General features: G+C 34.9%; 1 long non-coding RNA gene across 2 annotated transcripts in view; it reads right to left on the bottom strand.

The window, feature by feature from the left end:
* The window catches only part of LOC134757094 (uncharacterized), a 67782-nt gene that overhangs the window by 46990 nt on the left and 4516 nt on the right, over positions 1-16276 (bottom strand). The window contains exons 2-4 of one of the 2 annotated variants that reach the window (XR_010130706.1): positions 14305-14372; positions 12358-12385; positions 4978-5088 (exon numbers count right to left, since the gene is read on the bottom strand). This is a non-coding gene — a long non-coding RNA (uncharacterized lncRNA). The remainder of the gene's footprint in view (positions 1-4977; positions 5089-12357; positions 12386-14304; positions 14373-16276) is intronic. The other variant, XR_010130705.1, reaches the window with a different exon arrangement.

Genomic DNA, 16276 nt, shown 5'->3' with positions numbered 1-16276 from the left:
TGGCCCAAATGCCACATCCTGAGTAAACAATACGGACAGGAGAGAAATCCTGAATGGGATTGTTTTTAACTGAAATGCCCAATAAATAATGCAAATGACTGAGTTCTCCCAGAAGTTAGTATTTGACATATAAATTAAGGTTTATGAAAAAAAGTTTTATGTTTTGCATACCTTAGTTAGCATGGAATGCATATCTCCTTTCCTGTCCTTTTGCTGGGATTCCTGACCCATACAGACTCAAAGAGAAAATGCCATTACCCAGCAGCACTTCTGCCAATCAGATAAACCCAAGTTTCTGTATTTTGATTAAAGATAACTGAATCTATAAACAAACACCCACTGGAGGAATTAAATATTTATTTATATCCACTTATATGAATTAAACACATATTCACATCCACTTATATTCCCATGAGTATCAGGTACTACAGTTAGCATCATTTTTGTTTCAAGGGTTGATTTCACTTTTTGTCTATTTTAGAAATTATTTTCAAGGTATTTATTTTGCAATGACACCCTTTTTCATTTCTAATTAATTCAATAATATGACTCAGCTCAACCTATGTAAGAATCTCCTAAGTGCGAGTTGTCTGATAGCATAAATGCTATATTAAAATATGTGCCAGAACTTATGCAAGGCACTAAAGGTCCAAAGATAAAAGCTTTCCTCCTTAAGGGGCTTCCATTCTAAAATGTGCTTCTTTCCTAATAGAAGTGCTATAAATTACAAGACAGTCAATGGATAGAGAGGTGGGAAGAGGGAGTGATTATAAAGGCCTCTCTATTATGGAACAACAGGCAAAGGTTTACTAGGTCTTGTCTTTTCTCTGCTTCCACTAATCAAGTAACTGGCATTCTTCCCTGGGTCTGCTGCCTTTTGAGTATTTTCTGTGCTCTCAAAACAAGTCAGCTTGAGACATCTTCTTGAATGCCCTAGTAACTTATGAATGATGTGAGAGTAATATATAGATAAGGTAGCTAAAGATTAATCAATTTATTATAAGTTAACAAATTAACTGTGGTTGAAAGAGTTTTTGAATTTTTAATTAAAAATCCCTGAATTATGATTCTGGCTTGACTCCTCATAAACCAAATGTGATGGGAAGATATCTAAAGATGGCACCTGCTAGATTCCCATCCCGTAGTTATTAATTCAGACACTCATCTAAGCATTACTGTAAATAAATTTTGCTGAGATTATTAAGGTACCAATAGAACTGAACCTTAAGATACAAAGATTTACTTTGTAGGCCTGACCCAATCAAGTGAGCCCATTAAAAGCCAAGAGTTTTATCTGGCTGCTGGCAACAGAGGAAATCACAGATATTTGAAGCACGAGAGGCATTCAGCCATGTAATTGTTAACTTCAAAAATGGAGGAGTCTATATGCCAATAAATGTAGCAGCTCTAGGAGTTGAGAGCTGCCCTGAGCTGACAGCTAGCAAGAAAACAAAGACCTCAGGTGACAACTGCAAACAACTGAATTCTGTCAACAATTTAAATAAGCTTAGAAGTGGATTCTCCATCAGAGCCTTACAGTTAAGACACATACCAGCAAATACCTTGATATCAGAAGCAGGTTATCCACCCATATCATGCCAGGCTCTGACCTACACAACTTAGAGTTAATAAATAGATGTTGTCTTATGCCAATAAGTCTGTGGTAATTTGTTATGCAACAGTAGAAAACTAATACATCAAGCAACTTTATTCAATTAAATTAGAAGTTCTGGAAGTCAGTTTCATCCTCTACCAATTACCAATGGAAGTAATTATAATACATGTACGCTTTTTCTGTTACTTGAATAAGTTGAAGGAAAATGCTTCCTGGAGAGTAAAATCTAATGCAAAGGTTATTGTCATTATTAATAGAACATCAACAGGGTATATATTATTGTATTTAGAATCCAGTTTTGGATAAGGCTGCTGCTAATTTTCCGACTGCGTAGTCCTATATTCTATTCTATCCTTGTGCTGGGGTCTTTAATGCAATCCTGTAAAATTCCCATATGTCTCCTGTAGCCTTCCAATTAGAGTTTCTATTTCTTTAAGTGTATAACAAGTATGTATGTTAAACATTTTAATATCCTTTGTGCTTCCTTTAAAAAATTGCATCGTGTTTTTCTCCATCTATATTTCTATTCGTGTAGTTAACCACACAATCTTGGTAACAGACACCTTTAACAGACCGAGTCAGCTTATGCAGCCATAAATAAATCAATTTACCCATGAGAATTCCCATATTTATGCAATGAAATGGGGCCAGTTCCCCTTATATCTCCACATAGAAACCGGCTATGCTCACAGCTGACTTTGTAGAGCTTTCCCCCATGACTGGACATTCAAACTCTTCAAGAGTTTTGGGATGAGAGAGGGATGTTGATTATCTGTTATAGGAAATACTATACTTGAATGTAATTTGAATATTGGGTATCTTGCCTTTGTGTAAAAAGTCCGACATTTGGTAACCTTAGAAATGTTATTATTCTGACATTATTATGTAAATATTATATTACACTTTTTCCTCGCAAAACAGCATATGAGTTGTATTATTGTAAATATTTACTCAGTATAAAATTGGAAAATTGGGAAGTTGTAGACATATGGATACAACTATGTTCATATTGAGCCAAAAGTGTTGATCTTGCTTCTTGAAATGAAATGTAATTATTCTCTATGAGGATCCCATTCAGGATAGCTAATTGACTTTATTCATGTTTAACAAATGTTTTTATTAGTATCTGTTATTTCTAACAGACTAATTTCCCTTAATCCAAAAAAATTTTTGTAATCATGTTTCTGAATTTATATCCCAAATATGAATAATATATCCATTTCTAAATTATGCACTAGAAATATCCTCTAGAGAATGAGAAAAAATGTTGGACCTTTTGTAATTCTCTGCTTAAATAAAGCTTGCATCTGTAACATTAAATTGTTTCTAAGTGAGAACAAAAATATCTGAGTGCTTTTAGAATGTTAAATCTTAGGCAAAATATTCATATCTACTCCCAAAAGTATCTCTATATTTTCAGAAGCTTTGTCTGAGGAGATGGAGACCTACTTTCAAAAACTCTGTGACCTATAGGGCTGTTAGTTCTTTCAACGATTGTAAAGTTATACCACAAAGAAGCAGAAACATATCAAGAATGCATAGACAGCTGCCTTGCACTATTTGCCAATTACTGTGTGTGAGATTGCAGTCTGGCCTTCATGTACAGCTTTGCTGTGCTTGATATTATCTTTGATAGTGTGACAGTTTTGAAAAAGTTGGCTTAATAGTCAATTAAATTTCCAACTATGAAAACTCATTGATTTGACTAACTTGTATTATACCATCGAGCTTATTCCCTGATTTATTTCAGTTTCTCATTGATTGACAATCATTAATTCCATATATGATTAAATTCCCTCTGGCTGCAGACTCAGTTTTCAAATTTGGAGGAGCCTAACTAACCCACAAAACCTAGGACTCAGGATGCTATCAGTTGACATTTAATGGTAGTACATGATTATGATGTGAAAAATGTGAAAAAAAAGAGAAAGTAGTAGAAACAGTCCTCTTTTAACATTTAGGTAGTTCAGTGGAGAAAAGGATATAGCAAACATTTCCTCAACATTATAACACAGTATGTCTTTTGTGTGGCTGAAACTACATAGTGATTGGTACTTTTTAGGATTATTTTACCAGTTGCTTCTATCTTGCGTTTTTTGTTGTTGTTGTCGCTGTTTATACAGATGAAGCAAATCATATGCAAATATATTCAAAATATCAATTGCTGGTGACCCTGAAATTATGAAAGGCAATGCTACATTTGATTTTTCAAATATTTCAGCTGCAATGACTGCTGGGGATGAATGCAGGAGAAATATTAGCTCAAAAGTTCTCCAATTACTGTCCATATTTCCTACTATTTAAAATGTAAATGGTAGATTAATTACATCTATTATAAGAGAGAAGAACGGTGTCTGTTATCTCTTTGTGTTGTCCCTTCATAGCTGAGTGGCTGCTTACATTTTATTTTGAAAGAAGGAAGCTCTTTCCACACCACAGAATATTTCTCATGATAAAGGAAAATCACATATAATAAAAAATCAAGAAGCACTCCCTTTGACCACGGCTGATACCATGTAGAATATATCAACCCTAGATGATTTCATAGATTGCATGTTCATTTCACTTGTTTGCTAAAAGCTCATTTTCTGTCAGGTAAAGTACAAATTCTCTTTATGACATTAAAGCTCTATTCACAAGATAATCCAACCTATCACAGTTCTTTTTCCAGGATCTTATCAGCCACTTACTCCCTTCGCTGACCCATCATTTTCTTTCTATCCACCAAATGCCTCATCAACTCTGCACTCCTTCCCCCATGCTTTTGTTGATGGTGTTCTTTTTATCTGTAGAATCTTTTCTACCTGTTATTCCGTTTCTTCATGTAATGATCTTAAACCAATATTTCAAGATCAATTTAAATGCCACTACTTATCTGAAGCCTTATTTAATTTCTCAAGGCAGAATTTCTTCGGTGACCACATCTTTTCTGCAGACATCTATCATGATAGAGATTTTGCATTATATACAGTTGCCCATTTTTTTGGCTGGTTCATCAGATTAGAGTATCCTTTAGGCCAAAGACTATATTTTATTTTTATTTTATACTTATCAATATTGGTTAGTGTTCAAATAAATCCATTCTAACAACAAGACAGGAGACCCATAGGCACAATTGCATGAATATGATAGGAGTTTATTCTGTCCTCTGTAAAGTCATTAAAGGACTCAGGACTTTCCCACTTGATTTTCACAGGGAATGGTGGCCCCTCTCTTCATTACTATCTGCAGAATGGAAAAAGAGGCAGTGCTGGGAAAATAGGTTTAGTTTTAAAGGGATGACCAAGAAGTTGTACACAATTTGGACACAATATTTATGCTTACATACGTTGGTTTAAATTCAATCTCAGGGTAGTACTTACCTAAGTACCTAGCTGCAAAACAGTCTAGGAAATATCTCTATCTTGGTGGTCAGATGCCAAACACAATTTCAATGGCGGCGGGAGCACGGAAAGCGGTGATGTATTTCACTCCTTAAAAAGAAAATAAGAATAATGGATATAGGGAAATGATTAACAGTTTCTCCCATTGTACATATATAGAGAATTTGGAACAGTTCTGGGGGGCTAATGAACAGTATTGAATGAGGGAATCAATGAAATTTATATAGAAATTGGCATAAAAAGGAAATCATATTTTCCAGATATTTAGAGAACTGTTAACACATGAGCAGACTGCAGTTCTATTGCTTAGGGTTTTCAATATTTTAGCTGAACACAATTATTATTATGATCCATTACACTGGGACTCATTTTTACCACCAAAACTTTATTGCTGTACAATAAGATCTCTCAAAACCAAAAGGGTTAGTAAAACTAATTGTATATTGTGTGAATAACCTGGTTTTAAAATTATATAACACTTCATAGCTTGTAGGCATTTTGTGTTTAGCATTTTGAATGCCATTGTAATTAACTTCAGTGGAAACTTAGAAACTGAGAATTTCATAGACAAATTGAAGTTGAGCAACACTGCAAAAATGTAGAGATTTCTGAACACTAAATAATAAGCAAATAATTTAGTTTCTCCTGTTAATAAAATCGTAGTTTTATAATATTAATTATGCATTAATTGTACATATTAGTTATAATTACCTGAGCATTTATAAACCTGTTCTATTTTGTAATAGCAATAGCAAGATTTTTATCATGATTTGATAATCCTTTAAAATGTTTCACTTTTCTGTTTTAATAGGGCTGAATGGGTAAGTAAATATGTTTAATTAATAACATTTATCCTGAAATGATTTTTTAATTAAATAAGAAAACACAAATTTACCTATGATTTAGAATATCTGTAAACACTAGATGGAACTCTATTACTAATGCCAATACTAATACTCATGTATAACATATGTGCATGTGTGCATGGGTGTGTGTGCACAAACACACATAGGAAGGAAGCTATTCCATAGATTTTTTTTTTTGATGGTGTCTTGCTCTGCCCCCCAGCTGTAGTGCAGTGGCGCAATCTCGGTTCACTGCAACCTCTGTCTCCCGGGTTCAAGCGATTCTCCGGCCTCAGCCTCCTGAGTAGCTGGGACTACAGGTGCATGCCACCACACCCGGCTATTTTTTTTTTTTTTTTTTGGATTTTTAGTAGAGACTGGATTTCACCATGTTGGCCAGGATGGTCTCGATCTCTTGACCTCGTGATCCACCTGCCTCGGCCTCCCTAAGTGCTGGGATTACAGGCGTGAGCCGCCGTGCTCAGTCTCTACAGATATTTTTTAAGTCAAAATGCAAATACAGAATCTTGGTATTAAGCAGCATTGTCATCTAAGCACCATTTCTTGTTATGATTACATTAACAACAATCTAAAGCTATTTTTTCTAACCACTCCCACCTGCTTCAACCTCATGATTGCTTATGTGTCACAACACAAGAATATACAAGTAAGAAAAAGTAACTTCTCTTCAAATCCCTGATTTTGTTGTTCAAATGATCTGTGTACTTTTAAGATAGAGCAAGGGAACTTAAGATGATCTAAAACACCACAGTACATTTGACCCTTGAACAACACAGGTTTGGGCTACATGGATCCACTTATGTGTGGATTTTTTTTTTCAGTAAATATATTGGAAACTTGTTTTGGAGATTTGTAACAATTTTAAAAATTTTTCAGATGAACTGTGTAGCCTAGAAATATTGAAAAAAAATAGTTATGTCCTGAATGCATAAAATGTTTATATACTAGTCTGTAACATTATTTACCATGATTAAATATACATAAATCTATTACAGTTAAAATTTATAAAAACTTATGCACACAAACACTTACAGACCATACATGGTGTTATTTCAGTCCAAAGAAATGTAAAGATGCACTGTTAAATCATAACTGCATAAAAGTAGCTTTAATACATGCTATACTATTGTACTAAATTTGTAGCCACCTTCTATTGCTATTGTGGTGAGTTCAAGTGTTGAATCTGGTTAAAACATTTTGTGAAGGTAATTATCTTCATGTTCATAGTTCCTCTCTTTAGTAAAATACATATCACAGTAAAAGTAATCCCTCAAGTTTCTCACATATTTTTTGTTGTGTTTAGTGCAATATGGTAAATTGCCAATAACAGGATGAGACCCACATGAAGTGCCACTTGTGATGCTGGATGTACCCCCAAGAAACAGAGAAAAATCATGACATTACAAGAAAAAATTCAATTCCTTGATATGTACCACAGAGTAAGGTCTGCAGCTGAGGTTTTTCACCATTTCAGGTTAAAACATACCAAGCCTAAAGACCATTTTTTTAAAAAAAAGAAAATTTGTGAAATCATCATTGTAGCTTATGCCAGCAGGCATGATAACCTTGCACTTTTTGCAAAATGCCTTTCATTTCATAGTGGAAAATACAGCTTTCACGTGAGTGCAAAATTGCTATAAGAAAGGCATACCTAACAATTCTAATAGATTAGAGAAAAAGCAAAATCATTATATGACAACTGAAAGCAAAACAAAGATGAAAGATCTAGTGCTGGAGAATTTAATGGCAGTAAAGGATGGTTTGATAATTTTAGAAAGAGGTTAGGTTAAAAAATTTTAAGAATACAGAAGAGCCTTCTGCAGGCCAAAAGTATGAAAATAATTTCTCACATACCATAAAGAAAATCATTAAGGAGAAAGAAAATCTGTATAAAAAGGTTTTTAGTGAAGACAAATGTGCCCTATTCTGGAAAAATATGCTGTGAAGGATATTTATTAGTAAGAAATAGAAGCAAGCACCAGAATTTTAGGCAGGAAGAGATAGGCTAACTCTACTGTTTTGTGCAAATGAAATTGGGTTTATAATCAGGATTGGTCTGCAAAACTTGGAGCTTTGTAGGAAAAAGACAAACACCAGCTGCCAGTTTTTTAGTTGTAAAATGGGAGATCTGGACGATGAAAATTATTTTTCTGGGTTGATTTAAATGATGCTTTGTCCCTGAAGTCAAGAAGAAGCTTGCTAGTAAGGAACCGGCTTTTAAAGTCCTTTTGTTATTGGACAATGACCCTGGTAACCCAGAACCTCATGAGTTCAAAGTGGTCTACTTGCCCCAAAACACAATGTCTCTAAGTTGGCCTCTAGATCAGGGTCTTGAGACCTGATCATAAAGACCTTTAAGGGTTATTACACATGACCTTAATTGAAAGAATTGTCAATGTTATGGAAGAGAACCCCAATGGAGAGAGTACCATGAAAGTTTGGCGGAATTACACCATGGATGTCATTGATGTTACAAAAAATGCTGTGAAAGGCATTAAGCTCCAAATAATAAATTCCTGCCAGAGAAAACTGTTTCCAGAAGCTGTGCATAACTTCACAAGATTTGTGACAAAGCCAATAAGGAAAATCATGAAAGAGATGGTGAATATGGCAAAAAGGGGGACAAGTGAAGCGTTTTGAGATATGGATCTTGGAAAAATTCAAGACCTAACAGATACCACAGCAGAGCAATTAACAAAAGATGATTTAGTGGAGATGAGTCCTTCTGAACTAGTGTCAGATGATGAAGAAAGAGCTGTAGAAGAAGTAATGCTGGAAAACAGATTGATATTAGATAATTTGCCAGAAGGATTCTGATAACCCAAAATTACTCTTGATTTTTTTTTATTATAATGTGGACTCTTTTATGATGTGGGCACTGAAAGTAAAGCAAATGATGGAATTAAGGATAATTCAGACATATTTCAGAGGAAAATTACACCAAATTTGTCTGCCTCTCCTTCCACTCTCTCCATCTTTTCCACCTTTGTCACCCCTGAGGCAGCAAGAACAATCCCTCCACTTCCTCCTCCTCTTCAGTTTACTCATGTTAAGATGATGAGGATGTATATGTATTTTCCCTCCCTTATGATTTTCTTAATAATATTTTCATTTCTCTAGCTTACTTTATTGTAAGTATACAGGGTATAATATATATATGACATACTAAATAGTCTTTAATCAGTCATACATGTTATCAGTAAGGTTTCTGGTTAATAGTAGGCTATTAGTAGCTACATTTTTTGAAAGTGAAAAGTTATAAGTGGACTTCTTACTGCAAGCGGGGTTGGCACTCTTAACCCTTGCATTGCTCAGAAGTCAACTGTGCATTCAAAGTAAATATTTTGATTTATATGCAAAGAAGTCAATTAAATAGGCAAAATACTTATATATTTTGTCACCCAAGATATAGTTTAAAAACAACCAGTGAACTCCAATATTAAACAACAAAAAATTCCAGAATGAAAAGTTAATGCCCCCAGTCCCTCCACCCTTACCCCCATGGCATAGTATTTAACATTAAAATGTTTTTAGCATAACATAAAAAACTGTTTGAATGATCCTGAAAAAAATTTCTTTTCTCTGATGTTTTCCTTTGTTATTTCTTCTAGGTATGTCTCATCTACCTTATCAAGTCGAAGAACAGTGGGACGATTTTGGTTGTAGATTGTACTCTGTATTAACTATCCAAATAAATAAGACATTTCCTTGGGTTGTCATCCTATATGCAGTTTTCTCTTTTTGTGTTTGTGTTTGTCAGAGTTCTCCAGAGAGACAGAACCAACATAAAGGATAAATCATAGATGATTGACAGATAGATAGATAGATAGATAGATAGATAGATAGATAGATCGATAGATGAGATGGGACTTATTAGGTGAATTGGCTCACATGGTTATGGAGGCTGAGAAGGCCCCTCATAGGCTGTCAGCAAGCAGAAGAACCTGGAACCCAGCAGCATGGCTGATCAAGCCTGAAAGTTTCAGGACCAGCTAAAACAAATTTGCCTTTCTCCTGACTTTTTGTTCGCTCCATGCCCTCCTATATTAAGAGTGGAACTTGGCCATTCAGTCCACCAACTCACACACCAATCTTCTGCTGAAACATCCTCACAAACACATCCAGAAATAATGCTTTACCAACTCTCTAGGTATCACTTAATTTAGTCAAGTTCAGATAAGAATAAATTGCATGAGAAGGAGTAGTTCTAAAAAAATGATTGTTACTTAAAGTATAATAAAAAAAGAAAAAAAGGGAAAATATGAGCTAACTTAGAATGCATCAAGTTTTGACAGATTTTGGGTGTGTATGCAATTTTTTAACAAAGTTTTATAATAGCATAAGATGACATTTTTCAATTCCTGTTTGACAATATGACTATAAAGAAAATCATTCTTAAAAAAATGAGTGTTAATAGTTCTGGTAAACAAAGCAACAACAAAAACAAACTATAAGATCAAGGAAAGAATGAAAATTACTGTTATAGTATATTTAGAAAAATGTAAAAATAAAGTCATTCTATAAAATCGTAGAAAATGTAGAACATCAATAGCTTTATTATTAAGAAAAAAATAGTAACTCATCCTTCAAATTTAAAAAAGGCAGAAAAAGACATTCAACACTGCTACTCTTTAGGAAAATGCAAATTAAAACCACAGTAAGATACTGCTGTACACCTATAAGAACGGCTAAAATGAAAAACACTGATGACACCAAATGCTGGGCAAGGAAGTAGAAAAACTGGATCACTCATACATTGCTGATATGAATGTAAAATGGTACAACCACTTTCAAAAAACAGTTCAGCAGTTTCTTCAGAACTAAACATACAACTAGCATACAACCCAGCAATTGCACTCCTGGATATTTACCTAGAGGTATGCAAACTTATTCTCACATGAAAACCTGTGCACAAATGTTTATATAGCTGTTTTAATCATGATAGCCAAAATCTGGCAACAACCCAGATGTCCTTCACCATGTGTGTGTCTAAACAAATCATGGTACACCCATGTCAAGAAATACTACTTGGTGATTAAAAAAAGAATAAACTTATAAACACAACAACCTGAATGAATTTCCAGGGTAGTATCTTGAGTTAAAACAACAACAACAACAACAAAGCCAATCTCCAAAGGTTATATACTGTATGGTTCCATTTATGTAATATTCTTGAATTGACAAAATTACAAAATGGAAGATTAGTGGTTGTCAGGGGTTTAGGGTTATGAAGTTGTCGGGGAGTAGAGGCAGCTATATAAGAACACAGTGAAGCTTCCTTGTGGGGAGGAAACGTACCTTGACTGTATCAACGTCAATATCCGGGTTGTAATATTGTCCTACAAATTTGAAAGATGTTACAACTAGAAGAAAACTGGGTAAAGGGCATGGAATATCTCTCTGTATTATTTCTTACAACTGCATGTGAACCAACAGTTAACTAAATATTAAAAAAATTCAATTAAAATAAAGAAAAATCAAAACCCAACTGATCTAAGGAAAGCAACATTCATCAAATATGAGGGTAGTGATAGATTTGAAAACAAAAAAAAAGCAAGAATTAATCCGGGTTCTGTTTTACACACACACACACACACACACACACGCACACACACACACAGAGAAATAACAAAGCCCTATGCATCAAATTGAAAATAAAAAATATAGAATAAAAACAAAGTAAAAAATTAGTGGCTATGATTGCTCACTCTGAGTTGGTGAGACAACTCAGTTGTTAACTCCGGGCTCCCACCCTCTCCCATCGGGAGAGGCCGCATTCAAAATTATCTTCCTTTTGCATCATGGGCTGCTATATCACAGAATCTAGAAGAATGCCCGATATATGATACATTTATGTGTTAATGGGCCTACAAACTAATCTATTGAATGTTTATTCTTTGGTTGGAAGGTACTAAGATACACACTTTACTTACACACTTTCATATAATTTTCTCAACAACTACATTAATATGTTGATGTTTTTAACATCAACCTTACTTTCCTATTAAAAGAAACTGAGAGCGAAAAAGATTAATGAATGTCATGAATGCCCAAGGTCAAAAGGCTAGTATATGATTTGTAGCCAAGATAATGTGACTGCTAAATCTACTTCCTCTCGGATATCTTATTTATATGGAATACCTTCACACAACTTTCAACTTAGATGGGCATGAAAGAGACAGAAAGAGGGAGAACATCTGCTGTTATATATTTGTAGAGATTTAGGAAAGCTTTTGATATAAATTTAATAATATGTCAATTTTACTATAATTAATTCTCTTTTTAATATTATATGCATGTCAATCATATCCTCCTGTATGCAAAATCACTATTATTAATTTGTGGAGATGTTTCAAGAGCGTTGAAGGTAGAGAGAGGTATGAGGTATTATTATTATTCCAATATTTATTATTGGGAATGTTTTTCATATTTTGAAGATAAGTTCCAGTCATTAATTATTCCCTGTCATGTTGCCTTGGTTACAATTACTCACAGTAACTGAAGCTGTCGGATGTTGCAGGCTGAAAATGAAGAGTATTGGGTCAGATTACCACTGAGTTACATAGAATGAAAATCTAGTCATCTCATCTTCCTATTTAAAGCTTTCTAAATTCTCCTAAAATATCTTATTAGAAACACATCGCACAAGTAAAATATATATTTGAGTAATTTCTTTATTAAAAATTTGACTTCAAGGCCAGGTGTGGTGATTCACGCCTGTAATCCCAGCCCTTTGGGAGGCCGAGACAGGCGGATCACGAGATCAGGAGATAGAGACCATCCTGGCTATCACGGCGAAACCCCGTCTCTACTAAAAATAAAAAATAAAAAAAAATTTGCCGGGTGTGGTGGCGGGCGCCTGTGGTCCCAGCTACTCGGGAGGCTGAGGCAGGAGAATGGCATGAACCCGGGAGGCGGAGCTTGTAGTGAGCCGAGATCGCACCACTGCACTCCAGCCTGGGCGACAGAGCAAGACTGCGTCTCAAAAAAAATTAATAAATAAAAATAAAAAATAAAAATTTCGCTTCAGAACGGTGCCACTTATTCTACACTAGGGTATCTTCCCTTTTATAAATTCAGTCTCTTATTTAAATACTTTACACTGTACATGCATTTAAAATGGACTTCAATTAGTGTGTTATTGCTTAGTAAGTAAGTATTCAGAAAACAGAGTATAAGAGGCAAATATGCCACATCATTCCACCATAAGTAACCTGAATATGCAATGCTAGCAAATTACACCTAACTTGGAGAATAAGTTTCGTTTTGTGTTTTCTCCCTCAAGGATGTGGGCTACAAACCATTTTAAAATCCCTAATGTCTACTGAAAAATTATGCATGTATGCCCAGAGGAAATGTAATTAAAGAGAAAAACCTATGAAAACACTGTTCATTTTTATATATGTTGAGAAATTTTAACTTTTATTTTTTTTTCCTCTTAAGTCCTGTTATCCAAAGAAATGCAAAACAGTTGGTTTACAAGTGTTAGATCAGTTTCCAATCACCAGCATTATAAGGAGCATTATAAAACAATGTTCTATCCCCATTGTTTTCATGAAATTATTTTATTTTATAGCTAGAATACTTTTTTGTGTTTGTGCCACTGCTCACCTTTCATTTAGTAATAATAGTACTGGCACGACCTACCTCATAAATTTATTACAAAAATGAAATAATCTTGAAAACTATATTACACAAAATTTTAATTGTTTCTCAGCAGGAATTGATAGTACATATACACTATAAGATTATCATCTGAAAACATGCTTCAGAAAATTTTAGATATCAGGATAGAAAGATTTAATATCATAAGAGCTCAATCAAGGGTGCTGGATAAAAATCATGGAAAAGATATTTGAATTGAAGATCCTTTTATGTGGATACCCAGTTGTACAGCCATATGCAAATGCAGGGGCATAATTTTCACGTCTTATTTTAGAGGTGAGGCTCTGGGTGCTTGAACAGGGAACTGACTTGTAGCAAAATGCTGACCAGGCTTTATTTTATTCTGAGTCTTATCGGTGGTTTGTGAAAAGATTCTTCTCCAAAGTCTATCCAACATGTTTCTTGTGAACCCTAACCAAAAATATACATTCACTGATAAAAAAGTCCACTTCTTCAAAGTCAAGTGTCATGGTAAAATTATTGAAAAATGCCAGCAAATGGACTGTGGGAGACTATGGTACAATATGTGCATCCTTAGATTTGTGGGTGAGGAAGGAAGTTATTGACTGTCTTTAACTCATGTAGAAGCTCTGACAATGGAAACTAGTTTAGAAATTTTGCCAAGGGTAGTAAGGTTTCAGCACTTCGCATCTGGGTATGCCATTAGAGTTGCTGCCACAGTAATGCACACTACATGCCGTAGTATTCTGCCTTAGTCTGTTTTCTGTTACTATAAAAGAATACCACAGACTGGATAACTTGTAAATAAACTTACTTGGCTTATGGTTTGGGAGACTGGGAAGTCCAAGAACATGGTACCAGCACCTGGTGAAAGTCTTCTTACTGCACCATAGCATGGCAAAAGGGTATCACATAGTAAGAAGAAAAAGTGTGTTTGTCACCTTAGGTCTCTTCTTCTTTTTATAAAGCCCCAAGTCGCATCATGAGTGCCCCATCCCAATGACTTTATCTAATTCTAATTACCTCTCAAAGGCTGAAATTCCAGTCAACATATTAATTTGGAGATTAAGTTTCCAACACATAAAGTTTGGGGGACACATTCAAACCATAGCATTCCACCCTTGGCCCCCAAAATTCATCTCCTTCTCACGTGCAAAATATATTAATCCATCCCAACAACCCCAGTCTTAACTCAATCCAGCACCAACTCAAAAGCCCAAAGTCCAGAGTTTCATCTAAATCAGATATGGGTGTGCTTAAGGCATGATTAATCCTGAGGCAAATTTTCTTCAGCTATGAACCTGTGAAATCAAAACAAGTTACGGACTTTACAAAATACAATGATGGGGCAGGCATATAGGATAGACATTTCCATTTCAAAAGAGGGAAGGAGGCTAGAAGAAAGGGGTAACTGATCCCAAGTAAGTTCAAAACCCAACAAGGAGCACAAATTAAGTTGAAAAACTAAAGAATAATCTTTCGCTCCGTGTGCCACCTCTCAGATACATGGAGGTGAAAGTTGTGTTCCCAAGGCTTTGGGCAGCCTGACACATGGCTTTACTCAGCTCAACCCACACTTCAGTTCTCCCAGTCTGCAACGGCACACTGGTGGCTGCGCAGTTCTGGAGTCCCAGTAGTGATCTACTAGGCATTGCCTGGTGGGCACTCTCTGTGGCAGCTCTGACCCCACATTTCTTTTTTGTTTACATTTTTTATTTCAATAGCTTTGGGGGTACAAGTGGATTTTTTGACATGGATGAATTATATAGTGTTGAATTTTGAGATTATAGTGCACATGTCACCCAAGTAGTGTACATTATACCTAATGTGTAATTTTTTACCCTGAGCCTCCCTGCCATCCTCCCTATTCTGAGTCTTTAATGTCCATTATATCACTCTGTATGCCTTTGCGTATACATAACTTAGTTCCCACTTATAAGTGAGAACATATGGTTTTTGGTTTACCACTCCTGTGTTACTTGACTTAGAATAATGGTCTCCAGCTCCATCCAAGTTTCTGCAAAAGACATCATTTCATTCTTTTTAATGGGTGAGTCATAGTCCATGGTGTGTGTGTATATATATATTACATTTTTTTAATCAACTTTAGTTGATGGGCACATAGGTTGGTTCCACATTGTTGCAGTTGTGAATTGTGCTGCTATAAACATACATGCACCAGTGTCTTACTGATGTAACAACTTATTTTATTTTGGGTAGATACCCAGTAGTGGGATTGCTAGATCGAATGGTAGATTTACTTTTAGTTCTTTAAGGAATCTCCATACTGTTTTCCGTAGGGGTAGTACTAATTCACATTCCTACCAGTAGTGAACAAGTGTTCCTTTTACTCCACATCCACACCCATGTCTATTGTTTGCTGGCTTTTTAATAACGGCCATTCTTGCAGAAGTAAGGTGATCTCATTGTGGTTTTTATTTGCATTTCACTGATGATTAGTGATGTTAAGCATTTTTTCATATGCTTCTTGGCCTCTTCTTTCATATGCTTCTTGGCCTTTATTGTACCTCTTCTTTTGAGAAATGTTTATTTTTGTCCTTTGCTCACTTTTTGATGGGATTATTTGTATTTTTCCTGCTGATTTGTTTGAATTCCTTGTATATTCTGGATAGTAGTTCTTTGTTGGTTTTGTAATTTGGAAAAATATTTTCTCCCATTCTGTGGGTTGTCTATTTACTCTGTTGATTTTATTTCTTTTGCTGTGCAGAAGCTTTTTAGTTTAATTAGGTCCCATTTATTTATTTTTGTTTTTGTTGCATTTGCTT

The sequence above is a fragment of the Gorilla gorilla genome, chromosome 1, assembly GCF_029281585.2.
Source record: "Gorilla gorilla gorilla isolate KB3781 chromosome 1, NHGRI_mGorGor1-v2.1_pri, whole genome shotgun sequence".
NCBI classification, from domain to species: domain Eukaryota; kingdom Metazoa; phylum Chordata; class Mammalia; order Primates; family Hominidae; genus Gorilla; species Gorilla gorilla.
Note: the sequence above shows the minus strand (reverse complement) of the source record. Positions and strands in the feature narration are given on the sequence as shown.